The sequence below is a fragment of the Nomascus leucogenys genome, chromosome 9 (genome assembly GCF_006542625.1).
Source record: "Nomascus leucogenys isolate Asia chromosome 9, Asia_NLE_v1, whole genome shotgun sequence".
Classification (NCBI taxonomy): domain Eukaryota; kingdom Metazoa; phylum Chordata; class Mammalia; order Primates; family Hylobatidae; genus Nomascus; species Nomascus leucogenys.
In genome coordinates this window covers 108,958,448-108,970,610 of record NC_044389.1, presented here as the reverse complement: position 1 = coordinate 108,970,610, position 12,163 = coordinate 108,958,448, and the positions used below count along the sequence as shown (strand labels likewise).

Below are 12,163 nucleotides of genomic sequence, written 5' to 3'. Positions count from 1 at the left end.
AGCTTGAGAAGAATGTGGATTTTGCTGTTGTTGAAAGGATTATTAATAAATGTCAATTAGATTCTGTTGACTGATGGTGCTGTTCCGTTCCACTGTGTTCTTACTGGTTTTCTGCCTGCTAGACCTATTTTTTATACAGGGGTGTTGAAGTCTTCAACTATAATTGGGAATTCATCTATTTTTCCTTGCAGTCCTTTCAGTTTTTGCCTCACATATTTTGATGCTCTGTTATTAGGCACATATACATTAAAAATTGCTATGTCTTCTTGGAGAATTGACCCCTTTATCACTTGTAATGCCCCTCTTTATTCTTGATAATTTTCTTTGCTCTGAAGTCTGCTTTGTCTGAAATTAATATAACTACTCCAGCTTCCTTTTTTTTTTTTTTGAGTTGGAGTCTCGTGCTGTTGCCCAGGCTGGAGTGCAGTGGCGCAATCTCGGCTCACTGCAAGCTCTGCCTCCCAGGTTCACGCCATTCTCCTGCCTCAGCCTCTCCGAGTAGCTGGGACTACAGGCACCCGCCACCACGCCCGGCTAATTTTTTGTATTTTTTAGTAGAGACGGGGTTTCACCGTGGTCTCGATCTCCTGACCTTGTGATCCGCCTGCCTCAGCCTCCCAAAGTGCTGGGATTACAAGTGTGAGCCACCGCGCCTGGCCTTCCAGCTTCCTTTTGATTAGTGTTAGCATAGAATATTGATTAGTAACTTTCTTCATCCTTTTACTTCAAAAATTTTTATTATGGCATAATATACACAATGAAATTTACTGTTTTAACTATTTTAATGTGTACAGTTTAGTGGCCTTAGGAATATTCATAGTGTTTGGCAAGTATCACCACTGTCCATTCCCAGAACTTGGAAACAAGAACTCTGAACTCACTGAACTATACCTCCTAATTTCCCTCCCCTCCATCTCCAGCCCCTGGTCGCCTCTATGTTATATCCTTTCCCTATGAATTTCCTATTCTATCTACCTCACGTAAGTAGAATCATACACTATTTGTCCTTTTGTCTTTGGCTTATTTCACTTACAACAATGTTTTCAAGGTTTATCCATGTTACAGCATCAATCAGGATTTTTTCCCATTTTTAAGGTTGAATAATATTCCATTGCATGCATACCATGTATTGTTTATTCATATATAGATGGACATTTGAGTTGTTTCTACCTTTTGGCTATTGTGAATAATGCTGCTATGAACATTGGTATACAAGTATCTGCTTAGCCTCCTGCTTTCATTTCTTTGGGGTATGAATCTAGAGGTGGAATGGATGGATCATATGGTAATTTTATGTCTAAAGTTTTGAGGAAATGCCAAACTATTCCACAGCAGCAGCACCATTTTCATTTCTATCGGCAATGCACAAGCGTTACAATCTCTATTTTTGTTTTCTTTTTTTTTTTTGAGATAGAGTTTCCCTCTTGTAGCCCAGGCTGGAGTGCAATGGTGTGCTATCGGCTCACCGCAACCTCTGCCTCCTAGATTCAAGCAATTGTCCTGGCTCAGCCTCCTGAATAGCTGGGATTATAGGCATGTGCCACCATATCTGGCTAATTTTGTATTTTTAGTAGAGACGGGGTTTTACCATGTTGGTCAGGCTGGTCTCAAACTCCTGACCTCAAGTGATCCACCTGCCTCAGCCTCCCAAAGTGCTGGGATTACAGGCATGAGCCACTGCACCCAGCTCAATCTCTTTACTTAAAAAAATTGTGGTAAGAACACTTTATCTGAGATCTACCCTCTTATCAAATTTTTGAGTGTACAACACATTATTGTTGACTCTGCGTACAGTGTTATACAGAAGGTCTCTAGAGCTTGTTCATCTTGCTTGACTAAGACTTCATGCCTATTGATTAATGACTCCCTGTTTCCCCTTCCTCCCATCTCCTGGCAACCACCATTCCACTGTTTGATTCTATGAATTTAACTATTTTAGATACCTCGTGTAAGTGGAATCATGCAGTATTTCTCTTTCTGTGACTGGTTTATTTCACTTAGCATAATGTTCTCAAGTTTCATTCATATTGTCATACTGAATTTTCTTCTTTTTTAAGACCGAATAGTATTTCATTGTATGTATGTACTACGTTTTAAAATCCATTCATCTGTTGACCATCCTTTCACTTTTTTTTTTTTTTTTTTTTGAGACGGACTCTCACTCTGTCGCCCAGGCTGGAGTGCAGTGGCACAATCTCGGCTCACTACAAATTCCACCTCCCAGGTTCACACCATTCTCCTGCCTCAGCCTCCCGAGTAGCTGGGACTACAGGTGCCTGCCACCACGCCCGGCTAATTTTTTTGTATTTTTAGTAGAGATGGGGTTTCACTGTGTTAGCCAGGATGGTCTCGATCTCCTGACCTCGTGATCTGCCCGCCTCGACCTTCCAAAGTGCTGGGATTACAGGTGTGAGCCGCCATACCTGGCCCTTTCACTTTTAATCTATTTATGTCTTTAATTTGGGTCTCTTGTAGGCAACATATATTTGGGTCTTGTTTTTTAATTCACTCTGACGGTCTTTTATTTTATTATTTATTTATTTATTTTGAGATGGAGTCTCACTCTGTCACTCAGGCTGGAGTGGAGTGGCATGATCTCGGCTCACTGCAACCTCTGCCTCCTGGGTTCAAGCGATTCTCCTGCCTCAGCCTCCCAAATAGCTGGGATTACAGGCGTAGGCCACCGTGCCCAGTTAATTTTTGTATTTTTAGTAAAGACGGGGTCTCACCATGTTCGCCAGGCTGGTCTCAAACTTCTGGCCTCACGTGATCCACCCACCTCGGCCTCCCAAAGTGCTGGGATTATATATATGAGCCACTCTGCCCAGCCAGTCTTTGGTTTTAATTGGTGTATTTAAACCATTCACATTTAAAGTGATTATTTTTATAGTTGGTTTCATATGTACTGTATTCATAATTATTTTCTATTGATTGCCTCATTGTCCTTGCTGTTGTTTTTTTTCCACTCTTTTTTCTGCATTATCTAGTTTTAATTGAACATCTTATATGATTTCATTATCTTCCCTCTCTTCGTTTGTCAATTATACTTCTTCTTTAACCCTTTTAATTGGTTGCCCTAGAATTTGCAATATACATTTACAACTAATCTAATTTTACTTGGAAATAACATTGAACCACTTCGCAGGTAGTGCAGGTATAGTTCTGCACTGTATAATGATGTTGCAGTCAATGATAGACTGCATATACAATGGTGCTTCCATAAGAGATTATAATACTGTTTTTTTGTTTTGTTTTGGAGTCTCACTCTGTCACCCAGGCCACAGTGCGGTGGTGCAATCTCAGCTCACTGCAACCTCCATCTTCTGGGTTCAAGCAATTATCTTGCCTCAGCCTCCTGGGTAGCTGGGATTACAGGCACCTGTCACCATCATGCCCATCTAACTTTTGTATTTTTAGTAGAGACGGGGTTTCACCATGTTGGCCGGGCTGGTCTTGAACTCCTGACCTCAAGTGACCTGCCTGCCTGGGCCTCTCAAAGTGCTGGGATTACAGGCGTGAGCCACTGAACCTGGCTAAGACTATAATACTGTATTTTTACTGTACCTTTCTGATGTTGGCTATTTAGATAAACAAATATTTACCATAGTGTTACAATTGCCTACAGTATTTAGTACAGCAACATGCTGTACAGGATTGTAACCTAGGAACAGGCTGTACAGTATAGCCTAGGTGTGCAGTAGGCTATACTGTCTAGGTTTGTGTAAGTACACTCTATGATGTTTGCAGAAGGACAAAATCACCTGATCACACATATCTCAGAATACGTCCCTGCCATTAAGTGACACCCGACTGTGCTTTATAGCAGAGTACTCCCAATTCCTCCCTCTTGTCCCTTATATGATTGCTGTCATTAATTTCACTTATCTATAAGCTATAATCACCAAATACATTATTACTATTATTATTTTGAACAAACTGCTATCCGTTAGATCAATTAAGAATAAGAAAAATAAAATATTTTATTTATCTTCATCCATTCTTTCTCCATCCTTTCTTTATGTAGATTTGAGCTTCTGACCAATATTGCTTTCCTTCTCTCTGAAAAACTTCTTTCAATATTTCTTGCAAGGCAGTTCTATTGGAGACAGATTTCCTCAATATTTTTCTGGGAGTGTCTTTATTTCTCCTTCATTTCTGAAAGATAATTTCACGGGTACAATACTCTAGATGGATTATTTTTCTTCCAATACTTTAAATATCTCACTCCACTTTATTCTTGCTTGCATTCATTTCAAAAAGAAGCCCAATATGCTTTTTAATCCTAGTTCCTTTGTAGGTAAGGTGTTTTTTTCTTTCATCTGGCTTCTTTCAAGATTTTCTTTTTGTCTTTGAATTTTTTTTTTTTTTGAGACAGAGTCTTGCTCTATTGCCCAGGCTGGAGTGCAGTGGTGCAATCTTGGCTCACTACAACCTCCACCTCCTGCGTACAAGTAATTCTTGTGCCTCAGCCTCCTGGATAGCTGGGATTACAGGCACCAACCACCACGCCCAGCTAACTATTTTTTTGTATTTTTAGTAGAGACGGGGTTTCGCCATCTTGGCTAGACTGGTTTCAAACTCCTGACCTCGGGTGATCTGTCTGCCTCAGCCTCCCAGAGTGTTGGGATTACAGGCATGAGCCACCACGCCCAGCCTGTCTTTGATTTTCTAAATGTACGTTTCTTTGGTATTTATCATGCTTGCTGTATTTATCCTCCTCTGAGCTTCCTGATTTTGTGGTTTGGTGTCTGTCATTAATTTTGGAAAATTTTCATCCATTATTACTTCAAATACTTTTTTCTGTCTCTTTCTCTTTTTTTCTGTGTGGTATTCCCATTACATGTTTGTTGCATACATGAGTTTTATCTTTTATTTTTATTTTTAACTTTATGTGTACATATTTAATTAAAATAGAATAGGCATAAATCAAAAACAAGAAAAAAAATCAGGATAAAGTGTCACTGTCCTTTTGTTTGCAAGGAGGAATCAGGAAATGCAACAAATTACTAGAAAAATATTCTAAGACCATCTGAAGTGGCTAGGTTACATAATTTTCAGAGTCAAATGCCAAAGTGTTATACCACTTAATCCACAAATGAAAAAAAGAGGAGTCAAAAGTTTATCCTATTTAGGCTGGGCGTGGTGGCTCATGCCTATAATCCCAGCACTTTGGGAGGCCAAGGTGGGCGGATCACTTGAGGTCAGCCTGGTCAACATGGTGAAACCCGTCTCCACAAAAAATAAAAAAATTAGCTGGGCATGGTGGTGCACGTCTGCAATCCCAGCTACTCGAGATGCTGAGGCAGGAGAATTGCTCGAGCCCAGGAGGCAGAGGTTGCATTGAGCAGAGATTGCGCCGCTGCACTCCAGCCTGGGCAGTAGAATAAGTGAGATTCCGTCTCAAAAAAAAAAAAAAATGTGTCCTGTTTACTATAATAATTTTTACATTCAATCTATAGTGCTACTGGTAACTTTTAGAAGAAAGAAGTTTCCATTATGCACTGACTAGAAAATCTCAAATACAACTAAGCAGCTAGGCTATGCTATAGCTCGTTAAGTATGATTAAACTGTTCTGGGCTAGTGTACATTTCAGATTAATAGAGAACCACATTTTGCGTTTTAGAAAGGCAGCAGTAATTATATTTCAGCTTTTAGTCTAGATGCTTAACACAGTTAAGGTGACAGTTCAAGCACATTAAGTGAAGGTAGTTAAGATTTCAGAACAATCATCGCCATCTCTTACAACCTACATACACTGTTTAATGCTTACGTGGAAGGAAACCAGTGGTTTTTTTTTTTTTTTTGAGACAAAGTCTCACTCTTTTGCTTAGGCTGGCATACAGTGGCTTGATCTTGGCTCACTGCAACCTCCACCTCCTAGGTTCAAGCGATTCTGCTGCCTCAGCCTCCCGAGTAGCTGGGATTACAGGCATGTGCCACCATGTCTGGCTAATTTTTGTATTTTTAGTAGAGACAGGTTTTCATCATGTTGGCCAGGCTGGTCTCAAACTCCTGACCTCAAGTGATCCTCCCACCTCAGCATCCCAAAGTGCTGGGATTACAAGTGTGAGCCACAGCACCCGGCCGAAACCAGTGTACTTTTTTTTTTTTTGAGACAGAGTCTCACTCTGTCGCCCAGGCTGGAGTGCAGTGGCTCGATCTTGGCTCACTGCAAGCTCCACCTCCTGGGCTCACGCCATTCTCCTGCCTCAACCTCCCGAGTAGCTGGGACTACAGGCGCCAGTCACCACATCTAGCTAATTTTTTGTAGTTTTAGTAGAGACGGGGTTTCACCTTGTTAGCCAGGATGGTCTCGATCGCCTGACCTCGTGATCCACCCGTCTCGGCCTCCCAAAGTGCTGGGATTACAGGCATGAGCCACTGTGCCTGGCCCGAAACCAGTGGTCTTAATTGGCATTTTATACACACATACACAGAATTAAAAAAAAAAACCTATCAAAGGCAATCATTCTAAGTGTACTGTGGTAGAATGTGTTAAAAATGCAAACGTGCCATAGAACTAAAGTAACATGAACAGCACTTGTCATGACCTAGGAGAAAGGTGACTGGTTCTCACATGAAGCTAAGCCTGTATCAGTCATCCTAATCACAACGGCTTATAAAAGTATCAGGTTTCCGGAAGAGAAACTATTCCAGGAAAGTCAGTAAATCTCTTGAAAGTTTCACCTTTATAAAACCAGGATAAGGCTATAGCTCTCTTGAAATCTGAACAGGGTATCCGATGAAACAGTAAGATGCCCAGCCATAATGTGAGATGGACAGATCCTCATGCAGCATATGCTCAATTGCTGGCCCCAGAAGGCTTCATGTGCAGAATGCAGAAGTTGCCAAAGAAGGAAACTGGAGACGTTCAGCTACATTTCTGTCATGTGGTGAATTTTAAACCCTCAGGAATGGTGTGGTCTATTAGGCTTTTCATCATGCTTGGTGTCATCCACTTAATCTGTTCAAAGATAAAAGCAAACATGATTGTAATAGTAACTAGAGTCCCGGATGTTGACAGTATGTCTGCAGTTTGAGAGTCCTTCAGTCCAGTAATCTTCTGTCTGTTGATTTCACAGATGTTATGTTCTGTGAGAAGACCATTTCTGGCTACAGAACTATCTTTCACTATGGATGTTATTTTTTCTTTCTTTCTTTTTTTCTTTTGGAGATAGCGTCTCACTCTGTTGGCCAGGCTGGAGTGGAGTGGCTCAGTTTCGGCTCACTGCATCCCCTGCCTCCTGGATTCAAACAATTCTCCTGCCTCAGCCTCTTGATTAGCTGGGATTATAGGTGTGCACCACCATGCCTGGCTAATTTTTGTGTTTTTAGTAGAGATGGGGTTTCACCACATTGGCCAGGCTGGTCTCAAACTCCGGACATCAGGTGATCTGCCTGCCTTGGCCTCCCAAAGTGCTGGGATTACAGGTGTGAGCCACCACATCTGGCCTATTTTTCCATTTTAAAAGATAAAACCAACATGTCCAGTGCTATCCTTATGCATGGTAATTGTCCACTCAAAGGGCCTGTCATGAATGGTCATAGAAATCTTCTCTTCAAAAGCATGTTTGAGCATCTTGTGCACTTTATCCAAGCTCCAGCCTGCACAGTTTTCACCATTGATTTGGAGTACTTGGTTCCCAAATCTCAGACCAACCAAGAAGGTTGGAGAATTATCCTTGACTTGCTGAACACATATACCATTATCTATTGATTTAAGCCTGAGTTCGATTTTTCCATCTTGATCCTTGTGGCTTCATGAATTTTCCGTCTTGATCCAATGGCTTCATGAATCCCTTGCTTAATTTCTGCTCTACAAATTCCAACATCATTACCAGTTACAGGAGCCGTTGTATAGTTCATACTGGAAGGTCTTGCTACCAACTGCCCCTGAATTGGCGCACCAGAAACCATGGTCATATTTGCGTGTGTTTCTTCTTTATTTAAACTCAGGCCCATGTGTTGAGAGAGCTCTGGATATAGTTTGGGATAGAGGTTTCCATCTTGAGAGATGTGAACAGAAGCTTCTGACAAAATTGCTGGGTTGGCAGGGTTTGCAGAAAAAGCAGTGTATTAATCTGTTCTCACACTGTTAGTAAAGACATACCTGAGACTTGGTAATTGATAAAGGGAAGAGATTTAATTGACTCACAGTTCCACATGGCTGGAGAGGCCTCACAATCATGGTGGAAGGCAAAGGAGGAGCAAAGTCATGTCTTATATGGCAGCAGGCAAGAGAGCGTGTGCAGGGAACCTCTCCTTTATAAACACATCGGATCTCGTGAGACTTATTCACTATCACAAGAACAGCATGGGGAAAACCCGCCCTCATGATTCAATTACCTCCCACCAGTCCCTCCCATGACACGTGGGAATTATGGGAGCTACAATTTGAGATTTGGGTGGGGACATAGCCAAACCATATCAAGCAGTTTGAGCCTGAACTATTTAGTCTACCTTCAAGTCTTCGAGAGATGGAGAGAGAGATATTTTTGCAGGATTCTTCTAGACCACAAGGACCCACTTGCCATCACCGCCTCCAGTCACTCTGCATAAGTAAGTTTTAGATTTCAAGCCTCTCCTTTTGATTCTTTCTTAGAGTTTCCATCTCTCTGCCTCCATTTCCCATCTGCACTTGGATGTTGTCCAACTTTTCCATTAGAGCCTTTAGCATATTAATCAGTTATTTTACATTTCTGGTCTGATAATCCCCAAATCTCTGCCATACCTGGGTTCGTGTATGATGTTTGCTTTGTTTCTTCAGAATGTGTTTTTTTTTTTTTTTTTTATCATGCCTTGTAATTTTCTGTTGAAAGTCAGATATGATGTATTGGGTAAAAGGAAATGACATAGATTGATCTCTAGTGTGTTTATCTGGCTAGGAGTGAGGCTGTGTTCACTGTTTGCTGTAGCTGTGGTGTCAGAGATTAAAATTCTCTTGAAAAGGATTTTTTTTGTTTTTTTTTTTTTTTGAGAAGGAGTCTCGCTCTTGTTGCCCAGGCTGGAGTGCAGTGGTGCAATCTCAGTTCACTGCAACCTCTGCCTCCAGGGTTCAAGCCATTCTCCTGCCTCAGCCTCCCAAGTAGCTGGGATTACAGGCGCCCACCTCCACACCTGGCTAATGTTTTGTATTTTTAGTAGAGATGGGGTTTCACGATGTTGGCCAGGCTGGTCTTGAACTCTTGACCTCAGGTAATCCGCCCCCCTTGGCCTCCCAAAGTGCTAGGATTACAGCCATGAGCCACCACGCCCAGCCAGATTTTTTTTTTTTTTTTTAAAGCTGAATTCTCTTTATTATACAGGGGCCATCTTGATATGGTGTTGAGGTGTGGGGGTTAGGGAAGCATTCTTTACTTTTCTGATCAAGTCTTAGTCTTTTAGTGAGCCTGAGTTGGGTGTTTCTCTTCCCCCAGGTCAGCTGGGCCTTGGTAAAACCCCAGTAGGTTAGACTCTGGTAAAGTAGTTTCCCTTGAGGGCAGAACTTGTTAAAGAGATCAGAGAGCTCTGGGTGTATTATAGAACAGTTACTTTCCCCCTCCTCTGTGGAAGTTAGAGGGTATTTTTCTCTGATCTTCACAATGGAGACCTGGTGGAATTCCTCAAGGCAAAACTCACACAAGCGTGGGCACCTCCCTAAGACTGGGTCCCTTTAGAGTTTTCAATTCTTTTTTTTTTTTTTTTTTTTTTTGAGACGGAGTCTTGCTCTGTCACCCGGGCTGGAGTGCAGTGGCGCAATCTTGGCTCACTGCAAGCTCCGCCTCCCGGGTTCATGCCATTCTCCTGCCTCAGCCTCTCCGAGTAGCTGGGACTACAGGCGCCCGCCACCACGCCCGGCTAATTTTTTGTATTTTTAGTAGAGACGGGGTTTCACCGTGGTCTCGATCTCCTGACCTCGTGATCCGCCCACCTCGGCCTCCCAAAGTGCTGGGATTACAAGCGTGAGCCACCGCGCCGGGCCTAGAGTTTTCAATTCTCAAGCTAGTTTACACGGAGCCTCCAGCAACTAGTTGATGACAGTTTCACACACTACAACAGATATTGGCTCCGGCTGTGAGCTTCTGCTCCCAGGAAGCTGTCATTCTTTGTATTTTTCTGTCTCTCCAGTTTTGGGTACAGAGATTGGCTCTGTGACCTCAGTTCTCTGATGGATCTAAAAGTTGATGATCTTTAGTTTGTTCAGCTTTTTTTTCTCGCTGCAAGAATAGGAGAGATGACTTCCAAGTTCTTTACTGGAAGTTGGCATTTTCTTTCTCTTTTTTTTTTTTCAAGTAAATCTAAGTTTGTGGATCGAGATGTGTACCCGCTATAAACTGATCTCTACAAATATCGTTGGAAACTTCTCGGCAGCCATTCAATTCAAAAAAAGGACTCCCAGACCTAGTTTAGAGGAACGTTACCGGAAAGGGGCCCCAATCCAGACACCAAGAGAGGGTTCTTGGATCTCACTCAAGAAAGAATTTGAGGCAAATCCATAAAGTGAAAGCAAGTTTATTAAGAAAGTGAAGTAATGAAAGAGTGCCTACTCCACAGAGAGAGCAGTGGTGTGAGCTGCTCAGTTGCTTACACTTATTGTGACTTCTTGATCATATGCTAAACAAGGGGTGGATTATTCATGAGTTTTCTAGGAAAGAGGTGGGCAATTCCCGGAACGGAGGGTTCCTCCCCTTTTTAGACCATATAGGGTAACTTCCTGATGTTGTCATGGCATTTGTAAACTGTCACAGTGCTGGTAGGAGTGTCTCTTAGCATGCAAATGCATTATAATTAGCATATAATGAGCAGTGAGGATGACCAGAGGTCACTTTCTTCGCCATCTTGGTTTTGGTGGGCTTTGGCTGGCTTCTTTACTGCATCCTGTTTTATCAGCAAGGTCTTTGTGACCTGTATCTTGTGCCGACTTCCTATGACCTAGAGTGCCTAACTTCCTGGGAATGCAGCCCAGTAGGTTTCAGCCTTATTTAACCCAGCCCCTATTCAAGATGGAATCGCTCTGGTTTGAACATCTTTGACAGGAACCCAAGGTAAAGGGATAATTAAAGCTTGGACCTCACCTCTGTATGACCAACCATGCTGTAGGGAAAACAGCGGCACAATCTTGAAGTAGAATCTGGGTCTCCTGACACCAACCAGGCTTGCTTGGGCGTAATTGGGAAGTGGAATATTTTGGTGCCTATGACATTCCTTTGTGTCGCAGTGGAGCATAAACAGATTCAATGTTTGGCTAAGTGCTGGAAGAGCAGCCCAGGGTCCCCTGGCTCTTGCTATGCATCTGCCTTGATTGATGTGCACAGTGGAAGTGGCTTTCACAGGAGAAGCAATTTTGTGTAGGTTCTTGGGAGAAAAGGGAATGTGCCGCTTGTTCCCTGATTAGGACACAGGGCTGATGTCTGAACCCTAGGGAGAGAGTAGGCAAAAGATGAAAAGGCCACATCCATGAGCACTTTGTGTGGCCCAAGAGCAGGAGCAGGGTTGCTTCAGAGCCCAGGTGACAAAGTGCAGATGAGAATCAGGAGAGAGGTGCCAGTGAGGTGTCCTTCCTTTTTTTTTGTAGGCATCTTGTGGTCGTGGCACAGGTAGGGACAGGTAAGGAAGCACCGTTGGAGGGAAGCAAGACGTTTCCTGCTGTAGGAGCAAGATGTCCCCATGAGGGGTATGTGGAGGACGTTTCTGAGCTCCTGTGGGGACTGTCTCAGGAGTGTTTGCATTTGAGCTGGAAGCTTCTTGTCATGGATGAATTACAGTTCCTTGATGATGGCCCTGTGGAAGGTGTGTCAAGTGATCAAGGATACTTTTGAGTAGGCTGACCTTTCCTTCTCTCCATATCCCAGAGGGGTCCTCTTTCCTATCTGTGGGTATTTCTACCTCTGCTCCACACATCCCTTGTCTTGTATAATACCTTGCCTTACAGGTGTTCCTAAAGACCTGTCTCTCTTCTGCTGATGACTTCCTGGGGGTATCAGTCTGTTCATCTGTCAAGAATGTGAATGAACAAACGTATACATTACACTTCCAGACTGAAGAGGCTCTTAATAACTGGGCTGGAACCATAAGTCACTATGTTTATTTAGGTATGGAACTTACCAGAACAGAAAGAAGGGGAGAGGAAGGAGACATCTTGGCTAGCAGTCTGTTTATCTTATAAATCAGTCTGATCTCTTG

The 12,163-nt window shown here is 42.7% G+C and overlaps 1 pseudogene; it reads right to left on the bottom strand.

Annotated features, from left to right (window-relative positions):
* Positions 1-6,681: 6,681 nt before the first annotated feature.
* Positions 6,682-11,073, bottom strand: LOC100604607 (annotated as a pseudogene).
* Between the last annotated feature and the right edge of the window lie 1,090 nt (positions 11,074-12,163).